Below are 23,244 nucleotides of genomic sequence, written 5' to 3'. Positions count from 1 at the left end.
ACGGAAGAGCCTGGCTCATAGCTTCATTTGGGCTGTTGGTGTAATGTTCTAAGTCTGGCTGGAGGAATAGGACACTGTCCTATTCCTTAGCACCTGGTGGGATCAAGGAAGGTCACAGCTTCAGAGAGCTCTTGGGAGAGCAGGGAAACAAGTGGAAAACAAAATTGATTTGTGTGTGTGTGTGTTATGCCAATGCCAACCTTTATTCTGGTGGACCCAGAATTGTATGAAAGAAAAATGTAAGTGTGGAAAATGTAGGCATCTTTTGGAAGTCATTAGATGTTTTTCCTCATCCTGGGAAGCAAGCAGAGATAGCTGAACCTCAACCTGGTATATCAGCTCTGTGTTACAAGTGAGCCCAAGCGAAAAATGCTGTTTTAACTCTAAGGGAGTTGGCTAGAGAGAAGCATAGGTTTTATGTTTATCAAAAGAGGACTTAAAAAAGAAAGAAAGCTAAAAAGAGAAGGGAGAGGGGAAAGAGAGGAGGGGGGTGGGGGAGAGAGAGAGATGAAGGAAGAAAAGGATGAAAATAGTGGTGCTTGCCTGCATTCCCAGCACCAGGGAGGCAGAGGCAGGAGGATTAGTAAATTCTAGGCAAGTTGGGGCTACAAAATGAGAAACTTTTAAAAAAAATGGAAAGAAGTGAAAGAAAGACAAATGGACAAGAAAAGAGAGGAAGGAAGGGAACTTATTTCTAGCTTCCGACTAGAAGACTTCTACGTGTGCAGTTGTTAGTTGCTAAGCAACGGAAAGCCAGTGTCTCTTCTGTTCTGAAGTACCGTGGCTGATCCTTTTATTGTCCCAGGAGTAAGAGGATGATAGATCTAAGGTGCATTGTGGGGCAGTGGATGTCTTTTCCTGGAAGATGATTTCAGTCTAAGGCTCAGATGTCACCAGCAGCTCTTTTGGACCCTAAGACCTGGATAATGCCTCTCCAGAACTGTCAGTTATGCTGTTTGTGAGGTCCACGGCAAAGTCTCTACTGACTCCCACACACTCACCTCCCCTTCAACCCCCTGCTTTTGGCTGCACATAGGTTGTTTAGCACTAGCAATGTTGATTGAAACACAAAACTTGGCCCTGTCAATAGTTTTCAAACACACATAAAAAAATAAACAACTACAACATGTTTTTAAACATCCATTTATGACTTTCTAAAGGCATTACATACAAGATAGTATCTTTAAAAATCCACTTGGAAGATTCAATGATGTTAAGACACAGATTCAACACACTTATCACCATTTTTTAAAAAAGAGATAGAAATTGATGTTGGTTGTAATACTCAAATGGAGAAAATGCAAAGCATTTAGAATAAGCAAAACATCTTGTAGTGGAAAAAAAATCAAGCTATTTGGGGCCTACGCTATTTTAGATGAGGATTTAACACAAATAGGCAGTGATGAAGATAATGTGACCAAGCAATGGAAAAGAGAGAGAGTCCAGAAAGACACTACATTGAGGATAAATCCAGGTAGGGGTGTGTGTGTATATGTAGGGGGTAGTCATATGTGTGCAGGTGCATGTGATGTGATATGTGTGTGTGTGGAGGGCAGGGGTTGTGGAGGCCAAAGGTCAATTCAGGGGCTGCTCTTCAGAAACTTCTTGTTGAGACAGGGTCTCTCACAGGCCTCAAACTTGCTAACTCTTCTAGGCTGACAGGCCAGTGAGCCCCAGGAACACATTTGTCTCTACTTTTCCAGAAGTAGGTGCTCTAAGTACACACCACCATGCTTGATGCATTTTACATGGGCTTTGGGAACTGAACTCAGTTCTGTATGCTTGCAAGGCAAGCACCTTATTAACTAGCCTGTCCCCTCAGCTTGAATCTGGCAAAAGCACAAAGACAGGACAGTCAGAGGAGGGAGGCCAGCTCTTCAACTGATGGTGATGGAATGACTTAACAACAGGCAAAAATAGCCATGAATTCCTATTTCCTTCCTAAGCAAAGAAAGAAAAAAAAGAAAGAAAAAAGAAAAAGGAAAATAGACTGAAATGAATCACAAACTAACTATAGAAATGAGAAGTATAAAGTTTCTAGAAGAAAAAAATGAATGCATTTTTTGTGACTTTGAGCTAAGCAAGGATTTTCAAGCTGTCGTGCCAAATGTATAATCATTAAAGGGAAAGAAAGGGGCTGGAGAGATGGCTCTGTGGTTGAGTACTGCTCTTCCTGAGAAGCCAAGTTTGGTCCCCAGCACCTAAGTTAGGATGTTCACTCTAGCCTCTGATGGCCCCTGTACTCACGTATACATGTCCACCCTCACCCTCTCCAATGTTCCTCACACAAAATAAAAAAGTAAAAAAAAGGGGAGGGAATGAGAGAGAGAGAGAGAGAGAGAGAGAGAGAGAGAGAGAGAGAGAGAGAGAGGGAGAGAGAGAGAGAGAATTCCTCAATATCAATAACTTCTATTGATAAAACGAAAACTCAAGCCACGTGCTGAAAGGAAATGTTTGTATAGTACACATCTGGATTTTCGTCTTCATCTCAACTCTCTCCCAACTGAGCTATTTTGGCAAGGCAAATCTCAATAAGTCTCAAAACTCAACAAAACATTAAAAATGTGGAAAAAATCTTAAAGGATACCTAATCAAGAAAGATATACATGGTAGTGTATGGTAAACAAGAGAATGAAAAGATACTGTCATTTGCTATCAGAAAAGTGCGAATTAAAACCATGGCAATATACATCATGAAAAGATTTAAAATAGAAAAGACTGCCAATACCAAGTGTGGGTAAGGAAAAGGAGGCATTGGAATTCTTGTGGATTGCTAAGACAATTGCCTTGAAAAATAGCTTCTGAACAGTTATATACAAAACTGGCACTGGCCACAACTATGTCACAACTAAAGGAAGAAGGCATACTTCTGTGCAAAGATGTGAAGAAGAATATTCAGAGCATGCTTCATTTGTAATATGCCTATGTAGTATGTAGTTCCTACTACCCTGCTTTAAGTTCTGGTGGACAGCACTACCAGCCATCACCCAGGTTTCCTTGGATGCACAGATGAAAACCACCCCCCACACCCCTAGCTTATTTTTAAATATGCTTTTAGCTTTAGCTCAATAGCCATTGAGCTCTTCCCTCCCTCAGCTAGCATGCCCTTCTCTTTACTCCCAGCTCAATACCTCTAACTCTGCCCTCAACTCAGTTGCTCAGATACCTTTAGTCCTAGCTCAGCACCCTAAATCTGCCCTCGGTTTAGTTGCATTTCTAATCTGCCTCATGCTACCCCAGGCCCAGTCAGGGAAGCAGCCAACGGCCACTTCACCTGAGATCTCCCATGGCAGGTGGCTCTCTCTCCCTCTGAAGTGTGATGAACTCTCTTTCCTCCTCCTGTGTCTACTTGCCTGCCTGTGGGAGCCTCTTCTACCCAGCCATTGGCCACTAGCATCTTTATTGATTGATCAAGAACCAATTGGGGAACAGGACCTTTAGCATTTATGTGCAGATTCCAGAATAGAGCATCAGAAGCACCACCTTCAGGCCTAAGCTGGGGACAACCCAAACGTCCACCAATGAGGGAGTAGAGAAACGTATTATGATATATTCCTACGATGAGATACTACTCTGTATTAAGACAGGGTGAGCTTTTTAGAGACACTTGTCATAATTTGAATATGGAATGTACACCCAATACCTAGATGATGGATCTCTGGTCTCCATCTGGTGGCTCTAGTTTTGAATGTTCTGGAAACCTTAAGAGGTGAAATGTAGCTAAAAGAAATAGGCCACAGGGATAGATCCTTCGTGGTGACTTGTCTTGACTCCTGTATGTCGTGATAGGAATGGTCCCATCACATTCTCCTCACTGCCAGGATACCCTGCCTAGTGCATGAAGCCAAGCAACCATCGACCAAGTCTCCTGTTCTTTTTTTTTTTTTTTTTGGTTTTTCGAGACAGGGTTTCTCTGCATAGCCCTGGCTGTCCTGGAGCTCACTTTGTAGACCAGGCTGGCCTGGAACTCAGAAATCCGCCTGCCTCTGCCTCCTGAGTGCTGGGATTAAAGGCGTGCGCCACCACGCCCGGCAAGTCTCCTGTTCTTGTTTCACTTGTTTTCTTTTTTGCTAAGATAAAATTTTCTGACCAAGAGCAACTTAGACAGGATTTATTTGGCTTACAATGCCAGGAAACAGTCTGTGAGGAAGTCAAAGCTGAAACTCAAACAGCTAGTTACTTCCTGTCCACAGTCAAGAGCAGAGAGAACTGTGTGTGTCTTGTGCTGCCTTCTGGCTGGTAAGCCAGCCTTTAGTTAACAAATGGTCCCCCACAGGCATGGCTCCCAGGACAATCTAATACAGCCAATTCTCAATTGAGATTCCCTTTCCAGACAATTGTGTCAAGTTGGCAGTTAAAAATATCTCACTGAAACTATGAATGAAAATAAATGTGTCTACTGTAAAGTTATTCTATCAGATATTTTGGTCAGAGCTAAACATTCACCCACTAGTAAAACACAAGTGACTCTCAAAGGGACTACACTGAGTGAAGGGTTTTAGGCAGGAGTATATAGCATATGAGTCCATACCACCATGAAATTATAGAAAAATGATCATGTCTGGGTAGTCAGGGGTTTGAGATTGTGGGGGACAGATTTAATTTATCAACATTTACTTTAAATATGCAAGGCATACTTCATAAGCTATACTTCAATAAAGCTGTTAAAAAAAAAACAGATTCTAGGTGTTGTCTTATCTACCAAGTGGTGCTGAAATGAATGGACAATAAGAAGCCACATTTCCAATAATAAAGTCCAGCTCGAGGAGGAAGCAACCACAAAGCTTTTCAAGTGTGTGTTCTAGAATTAGTGAAGGGTGTTGATAAAAGAACATGGATCTAGAGTGGGTTGAGTTTGCTATAGGCCCATTGCACAGAGATTCTAAGCTTAACGTTGAAGTTTGCACAGTTTAGGGGCACTAAGAGATTGTTTGACTGGTGGCCTAAAGTATTTGTTAAAATATGGCCTGCCGAGAAGGAGCTGGGGGTGCCTGTTATTGCTCAGCTTAGTGTTGGTGAAGAGATTTTTAAGGCTTGAAGTCATGCACAAACAGGAAAGGTGTCATGAGCAAGTGTCTGTTGGCCCAGAATTCACCTCCATCTTGCTTGGGTTCTTATTCTAACTAGAGAACTTGGGCCTTCCTATCTATGTTTATTAACAGAGAAGGTAGTACCTCCAGTTTTAGGTTTTTTTTCTTTTTTCTTTTAAAGATATATTTTATTTCAAGGTATGTCTATTTGTGGGCATCTCTGTGTGGGTATGTGCACACATGTGTACAAGGCAGTTAGAGGTGTCAGGTGTCTCTGGGGATGGAGTTACAGACAGTTGTGAGTCACTGGATGTGGGTGCTGAGAGCTGAACTTGGGTCCTCTGAGACAACCCACACTCTAAACTTCTGAGCCCTTTTTCCAGAACCCCTACTTTTCTTTTAAGGATTTCAGGTTTACATTTAGCTTTCTGGCCTTTATCTTGGCTTGTTAGTCTGGAGTGGGAAGAAAGAATGCTTTTTTGTACTTTCTTCTGTTTTTTTTTAATTAATTAATATAGTTATCTTATGTATCCCAGGCTGACCTCAAATTCCCTATATAGCCAAAGATGATACTGAACTTCTGATCTTCTTGCCTGTTCTTTCCAAGGGCAGGGATTATAGGCATAGGCATGTACAAGCACATCTAGTTTATGTGGTGTTGAGGATTCAACCCAAGACTTCAGACATATTAGAACGCAATCTACCAACTGACACACACACACACACACACACACACACACACATCTATGTCTATGTCTATGTCTATATCTTCCTCTTCTGATCTTTCCAATTTTAGTGTGCAGCCATGTTTGGTAAGAAATGTTTGAAAGAATTACAGGGTTGGAAATGGAGAGGAGCCTGGGAGAAGAAGGCCCAGCAACAGGCCCAAAGTGGGATCCAGCTCAAGGGGAGGTCCAAGTCCTGACACTACTACTGAGTCTATGGAATGCTCACAAAAAGTGATCTTTCATGACTGCTCTCTGAGGGGCCCAACAAGCAGCTGAAAGAGTAAGATGCAGTTATTTGCACCCAACCAATGAACAGAAGCAGCTGACCCCTGTTGAGAAGGCCGAAAGAAGCTATGTGTCTGATGAGGTCATTCCATGCTTGCAGTCCTTACTGGATGGTGTCACCAAGCCATCTGTGCCATCTTAGAAGTAGTTGTTTTCTAGTTAGCACCTCTGAATCCTGGTAAGGTTTTGGGAAGTGTGGGAGGTTGAGGGAGCCCCATTACTACTTCTTATTGGTGCCCTTTGGAACCTTCTACTCCACAAGCATCTTGGCTCAGCGTTCAAGGACAGCACCATTTCCTGACCAGGACTACTGCGTTGGCTAGTTTTATGTCAACTTGACATAAGCTAAAGTCATCTGAGAGAAGGGAATCTCAAATGAGAAAATGCCTCTAGAAGATCAGGCTATAGACAAGCCTATAGGACATTTTCTTAATTAGTGATAGATGAGGAAGTGCCCAGGCCACTATGGTGGTAATATCTCTGGGATGCCAGTCCCGAGTTCTATAAGAAAGCAGACTAAGCGAGCCATGGAGAGCAAGCCAGTAAGCAGCACTCCTCCACAGCCTCTTCACAGCACCTGTCTACAGGTTTTGGCCCTGCTTGAGTTCCTGTCCTGTTTCTCTTCAATGATGAACTATGATGTGGAAGTGTAAGCCAAATAAACCCTTTCCTCCTCAGCTTGCTTTTGTTTATGGTGTTTCATCATGGCGATGAAAAACCTGACCAGGACAACTACCAAGATGGAGATTCAGTGACTCCTTAGACTCTGATTTCTATAAAGATATTGCCAGAACAAGTCAGCAGCAGAGCAGAGCCGTGTGAGGAGAGTAAGCTCTGGCCTCCACTTAGGCTGCTTTCTTGGTCTTCCTGTTCCTGTCTATACTTGTGATCCATGCCTGGCCCCAACCCACTATCCCTGGCAGCCCCTGAACACCCTGTGCCCCTCTCAGGGCATGGGATTTATACTCTAGGGACCTGGTGTTTGAGCCTCTCTGTAGGAAACCTTGAAAAGCAGCAAGTCTCAATTCATCTGGACAGGGGGTAAAGTATTTGTACTTCAGGAATATCCCCATATGTTTCTAAGGTGTAACTGGATTTGAGGTCTATTGCTTTAGGATGGTGGTTCTCAACCTTCCTAATGCTGTGATTTTTTTTTTTAAATACAGTTTCTTATGTTGTGGTGAGCCTCAGTCATAAAATTGCTTTCGTTGCTATTTCATAACTGTAAATTTGCTGCTGTTATGAATTGTAATATAAATGTATAATATCCAGGATGGCCTTTGGCAACTTGTGTGAAAGGATTGTTCAACATCCCCTGCCCCCAAGGGCTCATGACCCACAGGTTGAGAACTGATGCTGTAGGAGATGGAGGTGAAGATTTAAGTTGGAGAGAGAGGCCAGGGAAAGGAGGAGGAAGGGGAAAGGGGAGAGGAAAATTGAAAGAGAAAATTATAGCCATATGAATGGACTGTTGGTACATGAATATGAATATTCATACAATGAATATGTTGGTACATGAGTGATATTCAAGTGTAACATGTATTTTATTTTCAAGCTCAGGTGGAAAGCATCTGGGATCTGACTCAAGCAATGTCCAGGTAGGCAACAGGGCACAGGAAGTTCAGGGGAATATAAGGTCAATCTTAGCACTCAGAAAGCAGGCCCAGCAGGGAACACAGGTCACATGAGTCCAAGGCTCTGTGGTGGTGAGCAGAATGTATCCAAGATTACTCTGTTGGTGTCTGGGAAACTGAAGGTCAGAATACAACCCCATAAACTGGGTCAGAGGATGGAAGATGAGGTAGCTGCTCCATCTGCAGGGAGGAGTGGTATAGACAGGACACTGGTACAAGGTCCTTCCTAGGGAGTTTCATTCTGGGTTGTTCCTATAGAAGTGATTCACACCATTTGTTAACCATTTCACTTGTAGCACCTACCATTAGTGACTGCTGGAAACTAGGAGGCTCTCAAATATTCTGCAAATGGTGTTAGCCTGTATGCAGTATGTCATATACATTTGTAAGCAGCAAGGTGGGGACTTAGTCTCCCCTTGTTGATAAGAGGCAGGTGCTAATATCCTCCGTTCTGCAATAGGGTGGAGCGGGATCAATCAGGGTTGGCAGACAGAGCTTGCTTATTCCTATATTGTGAAGAGAAGGTAAACCAAGGAATGGCCAGACGGCCTTATCTAAAGTTACTCTCTTAATGTGGAGGCTGGCAGACTTCACCAATGTGTTCCTGGCACCCTCGGTCCGCGCGAGATGAAAACCCTATGCACCATTCCTGAAAGTAAAAAGCCCAGGGCTATCTATTTTGTTCAAATAGAAGTCAGCAAACCTAAAAAGGCAGAGATCCCCCCCTTTAGACTCCTCCAGGGCTCCCTTGCTTTCTCCCCAATGCTTTCTTGACAGTTCACATCCTAGCCAGATAGTTTAAGGATGGCTTTTCCAATTTGGAAGACTGTCTCTACATCAGGAAAGTTGGAATGAGCTATTGCTAAGACAGCCCATGGAATCCCGAACAGGCAGTCCCTCCCACTCCCAGCATGCCTGAGCCAATGGGAGGGTCAGTGAGTCAGAGAGGTGGGGTTTTCCTTCCAGGGGCTAAGTTCTGATACTATCCTACCTGCCCTTGACTTTTTTCTCTTCAGGTTAATGGGATCTGTCAGCTTGGCCTGTGCTTGTGCAGCTGCGTGCACACAAACCGTTCCCCTCTTCCCATCTGACGGTTGGAGGCCACCCATTATTATCAGCCCTTACTGGTTCGGAGAAATAGAACTTTAAGACAGGCTCCCAGAGAAGTTCCGATAAATCAGTCGCTGTCGTCAGCTCTTTCTGGATGGTGGCCACCGTTACCTAACCAGCCACTCTATTTCCATGCTTTTACTCGTACAAGCCAAGCTCTTCACACCTCAGCCTGAGTGAGCTTTTGAAAACCATAATCCCCTCATGTCCCTTCCTGGATCAATACCCTGTAGTGGCTTTCTTCATCTCTCAGGCTAAAATCCAGGCTCCTTAAGAGGGAGGCTCAGGAGGCCCGGTGACTTTAGGCCTAGCTAAGAAAATTTCACGCAGACCTGAGGTCTATGGACCTCAGAGATTGGGGGTGGGTGGGTGGGGGGGCGTTCACACTGTTCTCTAGGCAGATTACCTCACGTAGGTTACTTCTTTGGAGAGCTCTGGCACTAAGAGATTACATTACAAAAGTCTAGTTATAAAACAGGGTATAATATGAAATGCTGTCTTGAGGATAAAAATGTAAAGGCTGGTCCCAAATTGCACATGAGTTCAGGGTTTGTGGGGAGTCTGGGGACACTAAGGAGAAGGAGGCTTCATCTGCATGGCCATGGGGAAGCCATTACCCACGTTGGGTTAAAACTGTCTAGTGGACTGTTTGAGACCATCCATGTCCTTGTCAGTAACTCCCAATAAACTCATTGTTTCCCCAGGATGGACTTTGATGGAGTCATGCTTTGATTTGGTGTTTGAATTTTAAGATGGATGCAATTCATATCACCTCTGTGGAAGAAATGTTCATGAAACTCAAGTAACGTAGTTTCCTTCATCTTCCTTTAAAAATTGTGGTACAATTAACTTGTTAGTTTTACCACCTTTGCCATTTCCAAGTATATAGTTCAGAGAAGTATATACTTCAAGTATACTTCAAGTATATAGTTAAGCGCTATGGGTGTTTTATACCCATTACTTTTATCTATCTGCAGAAGGCTTCCATCACTTGAATTGAAATTCTACCTGTCTGATAATGACAGCCCATTTTCCTTCCCCACGAGCCTATGGTGACTAGTGTCTTCACGTAAGTGAAAGCACACAGTATTTATCCTCGTGTGTGCCTGTCTTGTTCACTTCAGTGTGTCTTCAAGATCCCTTGTTTATTTCCTCTTGGAGAAAGTCTGTTCAAGTTCCCTGCCAATTTTTTTTTAATAGAGTTACCGCTTGATGTCAGGTCACAGGAGCTCCTCGTGTATTCTGGACTCCAATCCCTTATTAGATATGTGCTTTATAAACATTTCCTCACTTCTCCGATTTGCCGCTTTTGTTCTCTTGGTAGAATCTTTCGATATGTTCTGGAATGGACTTAAAAAAAAAAATGAAGCCTCATTTGTGTATTTTTTTTTTTATTGCCAGTGCCTGGGTCACAGTCATTAAAGAAATAGTGCCAACACAGTATAATGAGAATGCCTCCTGTTTTATTCATGGTTTTATAATTTTAGTTGTTACTCTTAGATTTCTGATGTGCTTGAGTTAATTTTTATAAGTAGTATTAAGCAGAGAAATAACTGCTACTACTGTTTCTTCTTCCTCTCCTTCTTCCTCCTCCTCCGTTTCTTGTTTTTGGTTTGAGACAGGCTGTTCCCATGTGACTCCAGCTGGCTTTGATCCTTGTGATAAATCCTCCTAAGCACTTGAACTGTAGGCAAGTGCCACCATGCCCCACTCAATGTCATTCTTCTGCATTTGGGCTCCAGGTTTTCTAATATAGATTATTGAAAAGGCTGTTGTATCCTCTTAAAAAATTTTTCTTCATCAACACATGAGCCAATAATTACAGAAGTTTTACTTTTTTTTTTTTTTTTTTTTTTTTGAGATAGGGTCTCTACATGGATCTGGCTGTCCTGGAACTTGTTCTGGAGACCAGGCTGACCTTGATCTCAGAGATCTGCCCGCCTCTGCCTCCTGAGTGCTGGGATTAAAAGTGTGTGCTACCATGCCCCACTGTGTTGAGTTCTTATTGAATGGTCATAGAACTCTTGTTGGAATCATTTGCCCATACCTACCAGAGTTTATTTATGGCTTTCAGATCTTTTCCATTGCTTTGTATATCTGTCTTTATGCTCCTGATATACTATTTTGATTATTGCAGTAAAATGTAAAATTAGGAAGCTTGATTTAACTTTATTATTGTTGTTGTTGTTACTATTATTTTGATTGTTAGTGCCCCTTTAGATTCATGTCAACTTTAGGAGCTTTGTCTATGATTACAGAAGCAATGTTGTGATTTTGAGAGGGATTCTGTCATTGTAGATTGCTTTGGCTATTGCTGGCGCTTAACAGTATTAAATGTTCCAACCCATAAATCTGGGATGCCTTTCCACTTACCATTGTCTTATTTAATTTCTGTCAAAGTGTTCTTCACGTTCCTGAGATAGGTCCTTTATTTATATCCTTGACTAATTCCTAGCAGTTATACCTGGAGCTGTTTTCTTTATTTCCTTCCCAGCTTGTTCATTGCTAGAGAACACATTACAGCAAGGCTGTGAAAGTCCATACTGGATCCTTCAGCTATGCTGGGCTCACTTATTAGTTATGATTGTCATTCATGAGTGCCTGTTTTAAGGCTACATTAATTTTTATGTATAAGATCATATTGTCTTAGACACACAATTGAACTCTCTGTCTCTGTCTCTGTCTCTGTCTCTGTCTCTGTCTCTGTCTGTCTGTCTGTCTGACTGTCTCTGGCTCTCTCTTCTTCCCTACTCCCCTTTCTTTCCAACCCTCCCTCTTCCCCTCTTGTTCTTGCGGTGCTGAGGTTTAACCACAGAGGCTTGCACACAGCGCTACCACAGAGCTACATCCCTATTTGTTTCCTAATTCCTCTACCTAAAACTTTCAATATAATATTTACTACAAGTGATGAAATAGGCACCTTGTCTCCTGCCTGACCCAAGAGGAACAAGTTGCTGGGCCTCTATCACCAATATCCTGTTAATTGTGTTATTTAATACCAAACCTTTGCTAGTCTAGGGAGGTTTCTTTCAGTTCCTTCTGACTTCCTTATAGTCGTGGAAGGATGCTGAACTGTGTTGAATTGCATCAGTTGAGGTTAATTTTTGTCCCTTTATTTGTTGATGTGGTTTATTGATTGCATTGATTGGCTTTTGTGCAATGGAGTATCTTTGTATTTTTTAGAATAACTCCTACTTGTTGGTGATGAATACTCATTTTTAATGTACAGACAAATTTCATTTTCTCTTTTAATTGTTTGGATTATCAGAACAATATTCAAAAGGGTGTTGCTTTGTACTTTTTTTCTGACTTAGGTGGCCTTGTGGAATGAGTTAAAAATATCTTTTTCATTTTTTGGGGAAAAGCAGGGAGATTTGTAAAGGATTGGCCTTAGTCAAAAGTCTTATAGATTGGCACTAACACCTATTATCCAGGAGAGCTTCGGATGAGTTACTCAGTCTTCTTACCAGCTGTGGTCTATTTGGATTTTCCATTTCCTCAGATTTCAGTAGGTATCGTGTTTCCAGGAAGCTTTCCATTTTATCTGGGCTGCTATATTTGTTAGTGTGTAATTGTTCAGAATGCTCTCTTAGCATTCTTAATTTCATAGAACTAGAAGTTACATTTCCTAAATGGGACTTCATAAAATTGCAAAGCTTCTGTAAGGCAAAGGACACTGTCAATAGGACAAAACAGCAACTAACAGATTGGAAAAAAGATCTTTACCAACCCTACATCCGATAGAGGGCTAATATGCAATACATACAAAGAACTCAAGAACTTAGGCTCCAGAGAAACAAATAACTCTATTAAAAATGGGGTACAGAGCTAAACAAAGAATTCTCAACTGAGGAATACCGAATGGCTGAGAAGAACCTAAAGAAATGTTCAACATCTTTAGTCATCAAGGGAATGCAAATCAAAACAACCCTGAGATTCCACCTTGCACCAGTCAGAATGGCTAAGATAAAAAACTCAGGTGACAGCAGATGCTGGCGAGGATGTGGAGAAACAGGAACACTCCTCCATTGCTGGTGGGATTGCAAGCTGGTACAACCACTCTGGAAATCAGTTTGGCAGTTCCTCAGAAAATTGGACATAGTACTACCTGAGGATCCTGCAATACCTCTCCTGGGCATATATCCAGAAGATGTTCCAACCGGTAATAAGGACACATGCTCCACTATGTTCATAGCAGCCCTATTTATAATAGCCAGAAGCTGGAAAGAACCCAGATGTCCCTCAACAGAGGAATGGATACAGAAATTATGGTACATTTACACAATGGAGTACTACTCAGCTATTAAAAACAATGAATTTATGAAATTCTTAGGCAAATGAATCAACTAGAAAATATCATCCTGACTGAGGTAACCCAATCACAAAAAAAACTCACATGATATGCACTCACTGATAAGTGGATATTAGCCCAGAAGCTCAGATTACCCAAGATACAATTTGCAAAACACATGAAATTCAAGAAGAAGGAAAACCAGAGTGTGTATACTTCAGTCCTTCTTAAAAGGGGGAACAAAATACCCATGGGAGGAGATACAGAGACAAAGTGTGGAGCAGAGACTGAAGGAATGACCATCCAGAGATTGCCCCACCTGGGGATCCATCCCATATACAGTCACCAAACCCAGACACTATTGTGGACGCCAACAAGTGCTTGCTGACAGGAGCTTGATATAGCTGTCTCCTGAGAGGCTCTACCAGTGCCTGACAAATACAGAAGTGGATGTTCTCAGCTAAGCATTGGACTGAGCACAGAGTCTCCAATGGAGGAGCTAGAGAAAGGGTCCAAGGAGCAAAAGGGGTTTGCAGCCCCATAGGCAGAACAATATGAACCAACCAGTACCCCCAGATCTTCCAGGGACTAAACCACCAACCAAAGAGCACACATGGTGGGACTCATGGCTCTAGATGCCTATGCAGCAGAGGATGGCTTTATAGGTCATCAATGGGAGGAGAGGCCCTTGGTCCTGTAAAGGCTTGATGCCCCAATGTAGGGGAATGCCAGGACCAGGAAGCAGGAGTGGGTGAACTGGTGAGCAGGGGGAAGGGGGATTTTTGAGGGGAAATGAGGAAAGGGGATAGCATTTGAAATGTAAATAAAGAAAATATCTAATAAAAAAGTAATAAAAATAAAATAAAATGTTTTATTAAAGAATGTTACATTTCCATTAAAGCTTTTAGGCATCTAAGTCTCTTTTCTAATAGGGTCTGACATGGAGGCCATGGTAGCACCTTCAGAGGGAGAAATGCAGATAGCAATAATGATGCATATGGTGACCGTGAATTGTCTGAAACTCTATCACCATATGCATTAATTTGTTCAATCCTCATGACAGTCTGTGGAGGTGGAGAACTCATTTTCCCATTGACAGAATCAATGGTCACTATTAGTGGGTAGTCTGCCCGCCGTTACATGCCAGCAAAACATGTAAAGAAAGCCCTTGAAAGCAGATTTTCTGATTTTAAATTCTAGCCTGTGGAGTGGGAAGGCACACCTAACAGAGTTTTCCTTCTGTCATTGCTGTGTAGTGAGCCTGCTGGGCCCTAGGCACCTTAAACTGAAGCTCAAACCACTGAAAACAGACCTTGCATTTGGTTCGTTGCTGCAGTTTAAGTCTTGGGATCTGGAGACTGTGTGATGAAAGATATGACCACTAGGTGGCAGTAGCACACACAGACTCTAGTGCCACTCTGACAGGTCTCATTTGAGGCACATACCTTACTTAACACAGGAAAGTATCTGTGAGAGTCTACAGTTACTGCAGAGGCCACTGCACAGAAAGGAAACTCCCAAGGGAGGGAGTCAGAGACCCAGCTGAAATGTCAAGAGTCTGGGTCAGAGAGCTCAGCCGAGTGAAAGAGGCTTCTGGGATTTGCGGTTATCGGGTCTTTCTTATCTATGGTTTGTAGATGTTGGATGAAGCCTCCTGGGTTCAGCATGGTAGACAGGCTCCAAATGGCTAGATGTCTGCTTATTTGGACTATGACTAAAAACAACTGGATGTGTAAAAATCTGTGTTTAGTGCCAGAGCACTTTTGAGCTAACAGGTCTCAGCCTGCTGTGAAGAAGTAAACAGCCCAGAAGCCCATAGGCAGAGGCCGTTGTAGCTCTTTTGTGTTGTGGTTAGAAAGGTTCTAATTGCTAAGAGAGAACTGACCTACAAAACAGCCCACAGAAACCCACGGATAGCTGTATCAACCTTGTCACCCACAGTCCTTAGGAGATGAAAGGCATCTTCAGAGGCTGCAAAAGAAAAAAAAATCCAGAGATTACCTAATTCTAAATACAAATGCCAAGAAATTTAAGCAATAATGTTTAGTCAGAGCCCTGCTAGTCAAAAGTAAATAAGTAAACAAATAATAATCTTACTTTGGAGATTATTTCTCTTTCTACTAGTACGTGTGATTAATGGGCTAAGTCACTGGCCAGTACTTTATTTTTACAAACACACAAGGGGCTCATAATCACCACAGCAGAAAACACTCTCATTCTGTGCCAGGGGTTATGCTTTTCTGGGTGAGATCTGTAGTGATGCTGGTACATGGTCCTCAGTTAATGGTCTATGGTAATAAGTACACACATTTAGAATAAGCATTTTTATAGAATGTCTAATTGACAGAAGAAGGTCCAACCCACTGTGGGTGGTGCCATTCCCTAGGCAGCTGTTTCTGGGCTGTTTGAGGAAGCGAGGCAAGCATCTGCCTGAGTGAGCCAGTAAGCAGCCATGCTCAATGGTTTCTTCTGCAAGTTCCTATAACAAATAATCATTTTTAATAGCAATTTGAGATTGCTTGCCACTCCCAAGCATTATCTTTATACAAAAGGATCGGCCCCAAGTTGGAAAAACAATAACGAAAATTGATCCGTGTCCTAGTTTCATTTCTGTGGCTGTGACAAAATATCATAACCAAAAGCAACTCAGAGGAGGGAAGGCTTGACTGCAGGAACTTGAAGAAGCAGTCATGGAGGAAGGCTGCTTACTGGCTCACTCAGGTGGATGTTTGCCTTGCTCCCTCAAACAGCCCAGAAACAGCTGCCTAGGGAATGGCACCACCCACAGTGGGTTGGACCTTTGATGTCAATTAGCAATCAAGGCAATTCTGTCTGTACAGACATGCTCATGGATAAACTGACCTAGGGAACTGCTCAGTTGAGGCTTTCCCATCAGGGGTCCCTTTAGGCTGTGCCAAGTTGATAGTTAAAGTCAACTAGGACCATCTTTCAGTTCAAGAAGTTCTTGATGTATGGTTTTGTTACTTATATCTTACCAAGAAGAGCCAGATGTTCAAAATGATGATTTTGGTGCTTTGGGTTACACAACAGACGAGTTGGTGCTGTGATTTGGACCCAGATCATCTGACTTCAGCTTCTAGTATTAGGGACCATGTTATATGCCCTTAGGACTTATACCTCAGCCTGTCCACAGACTGGTGATCTCTGTGTACTGTGGCCATGGCAGTTTTGAACAAAGATCTTGTATACAATGACTCTAAAACACATGGAACTTTTATAAGGCAGAAGTTAGGCAGGGTCGGCTGATGGGGCCTGACACAAAGGGAGAAGAACAAACATATCAGCATTTGTGTTAATGATGGCTCATGGCCAGAAAGTCAGGGGTTCCAACCACAGACCCGACACTTTTCAGCACTAAGCACAAATCACCATGGATCCACAGCTGCGATCAATCCATGTTTTCTCGCTTTGTGTTCAGGTCTGGTCTTTGGAGACTAATGTGAAGAGGTGTAAAAATAAGTTCTGTTGCTAGCCAGATTAATTATGGGCTGCGCCAAGGCCCCCAGCACGGTCTGCCTGGGCTGCAGGATTGATTGGCTCAGGCCCCTCATCCAGCCAAAGACAGGCTGGGCTGGCTGGCCCAAGGCTGCCCAGAGGGATGTAACTTAAGCCAGAGAGACCACCTAGCCCTGCCCAGCACACTAGGCTCACCCTGCCGCCTCTCATTGCTACCCCCTTCCCTTTCCTACCCATCCAGCTTAGAGACCTCCTGGGAGATCCAGATGAGGCAAGGACTGTGGAAGGCCCGGAATAGGATGCAGGATGTGGGGTGCACATGTGGCCCCATAAAAGGAGTTTGTCACATTGTACTCCTGGTGTCCTTTTTTATCGATAGGGGTTTTTATTCATTTATTGTTTACTTATGTATTGCATTTCACATCTTACTCTTTCTACTGAACCCTGCATTCTCTGAGACCTGAGACTTTTTAAAACTTTTCTTTTGTTCCAGGGACCCAGTCCTATGTTGGACGAAGGATGATGTTCTGAAAACAGTTGGTAAATACATTAACTCTTTAACTAAGCTGACCACTTTTTATTTTCCTTAGTGCTGTTTTCTCCTTGTGTTGGTTTGAATGAGAAACGTCCCACCATTGTCTCTAGAATTTCAGGGCTTGATCCCTAGTTAGTGGTGATGTTTGGGCAGTTTAGGAGGTGTGGGTTAGTGTACTCTCTTTGATTTCTGCCTGTGGTTCAAGATGCGAGCACTAGAAACCTCTAAACCACTCAGGCTATTGCCAAGGCTATTGGTTGTTCTCCAAAAACTCATGTTAAGAATTCATTGCTGGCCAGGCAGAGGCAGGCGGATTTCTGAGTTCGAGGCCAGCCTGGTCTACAAAGTGAGTTCCAGGACAGCCAGGGCTATACAGAGAAACTCTGTCTTGAACCCCCCCCCCCCAAAAAAAAAAAAAAAAAGAATTCATTGCTGAAGACAACACTTACATATCTCACTGAACATGAAGAAGTTAGAGCCTTCATCTTCACTAACTAATGATACTTCATGGTACTTGAAGGTACTGTGCATGCTACCAGAGGCGAAAAGTAACCATTAACTCAGCTACAAATCCCAAAGCCCCTAAGAGTGACCTACCTGCTTTCTATGTTGATACAATAATGGCACAAATGTTATGGGAGTGACAATCTATTATCTGATTAGATTTAAGGTCCACTCTATGAGATGGAAGCCCAACACTGTTTAAGTGGCCAAGAACCTGAGACTAGATAGACCATAGGCCTAGAACTAAACAAAACACTGTTGTTCTTCTAAAGGGACACAACAATAAAATGACTCCTAATGACTGTCTACTATGCCCATAGACCAATGTCTGGCTTAGTCATCATAAGAGCAGCTTCCTTCTTCAGTAGATGGGAGTGAATACAGAGACCCACAGTGTGCCGAGAGTGAGAGACCTTGGCACACTCAGTCCTATAATCAAATGTTTTCCCTCAGGACTTAGAGAACCCTGCAGACAAAGAGGCAGACAGATTGCTAGAGCCAAAGGGGGCAGATGACAAAAAAAATAAACAGTTATCTTCACACATAACAGAACTGGCACACATGTGACCTCACAGAGACTGTGGTGGCATTCACAGGGACTACATCATATACGCCAGATGGTATCCCAACGGTGAGTAGACACAAACTCTCAGCCCTAACCAACATCGATCTCTATATGATAACTGCTCAGAAAGGAAAACTCAGTTTTATGCAACAGAATCTCACTAGGTATATAAACCACCCTTCAGGGCAGGGCCATGCCCAGCAGAAGACACCAACATAAAATGAACTCAATGGTGGTTTTTATAGATTTTTTTTAAAAAAAGTCTCATATTGCTTTGGACATTTAAAAAAATTTTATTGTTTGTGTGCATATTATGATTTCTGATTTTGTTTTTTTTGTCTTTTGTTTTGTGTGTTTCTTGTGCTTATAATTTTTTCTTGTATTTTTGCTTTTTTAATTTTCCTGTTTGTCAGGTGTGGAATTGGATGGGAGGTGGAGAGGGCCTGGGAGACAATGGAGGAGGGGAAACTGGGAAGAGAATATATTACAAAAATTTCAATTAAAAAAAAAAGCTGGGTGGGGAGGCATCCCTCCTGCCTCTGCTGCTTGGTAACCCCAGAGCTCTGTAGATGGAAACTAGTTTCAAGGTTGGGGGGTAACTACTATACTCCTTCTCTGGAATCCGTTTCATGTGTCACTGGTGTCCTTTGCCATGAGGTGTATAATAGCTCTTGTCAAGAAGCCTATCCCCCAAGGAGGCTTTGCAGCACAGTTCCTGGGAACACAGCAGAAGTCCTTGGAATCAGGACATCTTTGACCCCAATGCCACCTACTCTTCCCACACCTTAATTCAGTCATAGATGATGGAAAACCTATTCAGATCAGACACTGGGTTAAAAGCTGGGGTGACAATAAAGTACATGTCCTGTCTTCAGGGTCATGAAGCCACCCAAACACAGATTTCAGAGACCATGGAGAGGGCCCAAGCTAGGGCGCTTTACTGAGCACACACCAACAACTGAACCAGAAATGCTGAAGGAAGAGGCAGAGGAGAGCAGGATCCAGAGTCACAGCAAGGAGTTTGACCTGCATTTTGGGACACTGGAGAAAATCTGGATCTGTGGGGGTTGTGAGGAGCATAGGTGTGGGAGAGGAACTGACTGCAGGTTTGCTGTGTAGCGGCTATCGGACGGCCCGGAGAGAGCATTCTTCAGATTTTGGTAGACCGGTTTAGCTTGCACAGGAAGAATGAGAATTCAACATCCTCTTTGCTGTTATGGCCAGAATTAAAACAGTTCTTTTTAACCGTATGAACAGCTGCGCAAACCTTGAGTCTGTCTACAAACTGCTTAAATAAGCTATGCACGTCAGCACTCCCAAGACAAGCTATATGGCAGTCTATATATGCCTATTTTATGATGTGCATCCATGCCTGTGTGTCTGTGTGCATGCATGCATCTGAGGGAGGTGGCAAGGTTCGCTTACTTCTTCCAGCTTTTCTGAGAGGTGAGCGGAAGTGGAAGTCGCCATTACTCACGCCCCTGAAGAATATAGTGGATGCTAGTGTATTCTGAGAGTCAGGTGTCTGAGAGTCAGAGGAGAGGTCTTGTCAGCAGGCATCTCAAGAGTGAACATGTGCTTCTGTGTGTGTCTATGCTTTGAAAACACAAGTTGAGACATGTGCCTGGGATGTGTGATTTCCCAAGTTGCCATGTAAATTATGAAGTTAAGAAATGCCATCTTCTGGACTGATAAGATGGCTCAGTGGTTAAAGGTGGTTGCTGCCAAGACTGTGAACTTGAGTTTCATCCTGAGACTCACAGAGTTGAAGAAGACAACTGAATTCTTGCAAGTTGTCTTCTAGCTTCCATAGCACACCTGCACTTCCACACACCCTTGGCCACCTAGGTAATTATAAACAAACAAAACAAAACGTTTCAAAGAAATGTTGCCAGGCCTCATGTGGCTCTTGTGGTACAGAGTGACATGGTTCCTGTCCCTGGCACAGTGCCCCGTGTGAGCCTCCATGAGTGTCAATGGCTGCTGTGGACGTAAAGCTTGTTTGTGTAATAACATACATATTTTCTCACTCCAAAGAATGTCCTCTCTATTAATGTTAATGACTCCATGATAATCAGACAGCAGGTCCAGGAGATGAAGGTATGGCTAATGTCTCAGCAAAATGGTAAATGCTGGGACCTTCAGGACAGCCCTTAAAGCTATGGGAAAGAGCTCTAGATGCATGAGATCAAAAATATATAATTTCTCAACTAGGAAAATATAAAGATGCAATATGAATTATGAGGAGTTTCATGAATCTAAAGGAACAACAGCAGCTACACTATGAGCCAGCTTGTCAGATACAAAGGCATACAGAATCCTGAATTCAAGGTCAGCCTAGGACAGAGGGAGGTTAGGCCCAGATGTTGTAGAAATGGTAATTTCAGGGCAGGGTCCCACCCAACTAGTTTATTGTCTGTGCTTCACAAAGGCAGGCAGATCTTTGCATTCTTTTGCAATGTTAAGTAAAAATGTATGCTTCCTGTCTCCTAAGAATCAAAGGGCTGGGAAAACAGGATGCCAATTCATAAGATAACCTAAAGGAAAACCTGAAGTAAATGATGGGTTTGATATGAGCTATCGAGAGACATTTTTTTTTAAGGATAAAAAGAGAGAACTGCTTGGAAACACACACACACACACACAAGCAGGATATGGACAGAGAGATCTCTTAGAATAGCAAGCAATCAGAATATAGACAGAGAGATCTCCAGAGAGAAAGCAGAACAGAGACACAGACTGGAAAAGCTGTATCAAGCAGAACACAGGTTGTCAGCTTGCTTCTACCACTTGACTTCAAGTCATTCTTTTTGCCACTCCCAGACACCCCTTCTCTCAGAACCCCTCTGTATGCCAAGGTTGGTCCTTGTCAAAATGTTACTGTTAAGTAAAAGTAGTCCCAGGTAGTGGGGCAGAGGGAGGGTATTTCAATTTTTGTATCAATTTCAATTGATATAAAATGCAATTTACAGTACTGTGTATGCAGAGACAGACCATAGGTGACAGTTGTAAATCATGCTTTCTGCTCCTGTTGGAGAAAGAAAGGGAGACACAGAGAGACAGATACAGAGAGGCAGACACAGAGAGATATTAATACACTTAAAATACAATTGTTGCAATAACATTATTTTCCAAAACAAGGGATTGCAAGAACCTTGGGGAATCCTCTTTTTGGGTGTCCTAAGAAAAGGGGCAGGATGCTGCAAATCATCTCATAGGAGTCATGTTACTGTCCCTGCTGACATAGAATCTGGCAGGGGTAGTGACCACAGAGACTGTTCCAAGCCATCCTGCATTGTCTTGGCCCTTTCAGAGGCTGATGGGAATTGGCCACCCAGCTAGAAACCTCTGAACAAGCACATGTATGTTTTGGTCAACCAAGATCCCAGGGTAGTGACAGTAGCTATGGAGGGTAGAGGTTGGTAGAGGTTTGAATGAGTATACTTTCCTTGCTGTGATGGTTAATGCCAACTTTACGGGCTCTGGGATCACCTAGGAGACAAACCTCCAGGCACAGCTGCAACCTGTTGTGTTGACTAGCTTAACTGAGCAGGGAAGATCTATCCTCAAAATAGGGGCCACCACTTCCTGGGCTTGGATCCTAGACTGAATTAAAAGAAGAAAGATGACTGAACACATTCATTTCTCCCCACTTTCTGCCTGTCGATGCCACGTGACAGCTCCTGCTGCTGTGACTTTTCTGACAAGACCAACTGTACTTTCCTCCCTTAAGAGACCCTCATGCTCCAGCAACCCTCTTTCGGGAATCTGTGGGCCAGCTTAAAGGAACTTTCATCACCTGTATTTCCCTTTCACAAATTTAGAGATACAAACTCTTCTTCCTGGGACTCTAAGGAGATACACATTGATGGTGAAAGCGGTCCAGGATGGGCTTCAGTAGCCACAGCTTCTGGACAGGATGGCTGCCAAGTTCTTGCTTCATGGATTCCAGGGGCATCCTAACTACTGCCCTATGTGGTTTCTTAGCCACCCTGCAGATTCATCTAAGTTTCCTGCAGAGTGAAATTGTTCAGAATTGGTTTTGCCTTTTGTGACCTTTGAGCCATGACTGAAAATCACACACAGGCTGGCAATCAGAGGCTCTTAGACATGTATCTGACCACCTGGATTCACATGTTGTCCTCTTAATTGCTCAAGACAATGCCAGAGGCTACCACACAGCTGTCACTATGGAATCCACCACATGGGATGAGCTTTGCAAGAAGAGAGGAGATCACTAAGAGGTGAGTGATGGGGGTTACTGCATCTCCCCCTACCAGTGTGTATTAGGAGTGGAGATTCCAAGCTTGCTGGTCATATGATCATCATTGCAGTTGTATTTATATCTTCTGAGTGAAGCCCAGAGATGGTGACTTTGATCTTATTTTCAGATGACTGAGGGCTGCTCATGCCAACAGTTTAGTTCCCAGGATGGTCCCTAGAAGACACAGACCCTTCTCCAAGGTCTTGACTGGCTTGTCTTTTCCCAAACCTTGTTTGGCTCCCGTGCTCTCTTCCCCTGATTTTTAGAAGGGCTTGAAACACATAATTTGGGATGTGATCTTATTAGTGATCAGCAGCTTCCTCTCTGCCATTCATCCAGGAAAGAAAGGTCTAGTTCCCAGGTAGAGGAATATGAAGTTTTGGCAATTGGATGAGAGAGGCATGGGGCAGCTGCAGCCATTCTTAGAGAGACCCTTCATGCTCTGCTCATATGGCTGCCTCCAGGCAATTCCCTTGCACTGGCTTCTCTGATTCCCTTAAAGATTGTTCTGCCCAGTTGGCCAGATCTGCTGGAGAGACAAGCTTGTTTGGTCAGGAAAATGGCAGCTTGATTGTTTTCTAATCTGGTCTGTTTTCTTGCCCAGACTGAGAGTCTTCTATTTGACAGTGAATTTTTTCCTATTTTTCCTGGCTTATTATGTTCCCCTGGCTCAACTCTTGGGCATTGGACCTCCTGGAGTCTTCTCTATTCAGTGTCTTGCGAAGCCAATGAAAGGTCCAGGACAGAAGATGGGGGCACAAAGGGAACAAGGAAAGCTACTAAAGAGGAAAAGAATAAGGCAAAGAATGTATGATTCTGTG

The sequence above is a fragment of the Mus caroli genome, chromosome 9 (assembly GCF_900094665.2).
Source record: "Mus caroli chromosome 9, CAROLI_EIJ_v1.1, whole genome shotgun sequence".
Classification (NCBI taxonomy): Eukaryota; Metazoa; Chordata; class Mammalia; order Rodentia; family Muridae; genus Mus; species Mus caroli.
This window is presented reverse-complemented; position numbering follows the sequence as displayed.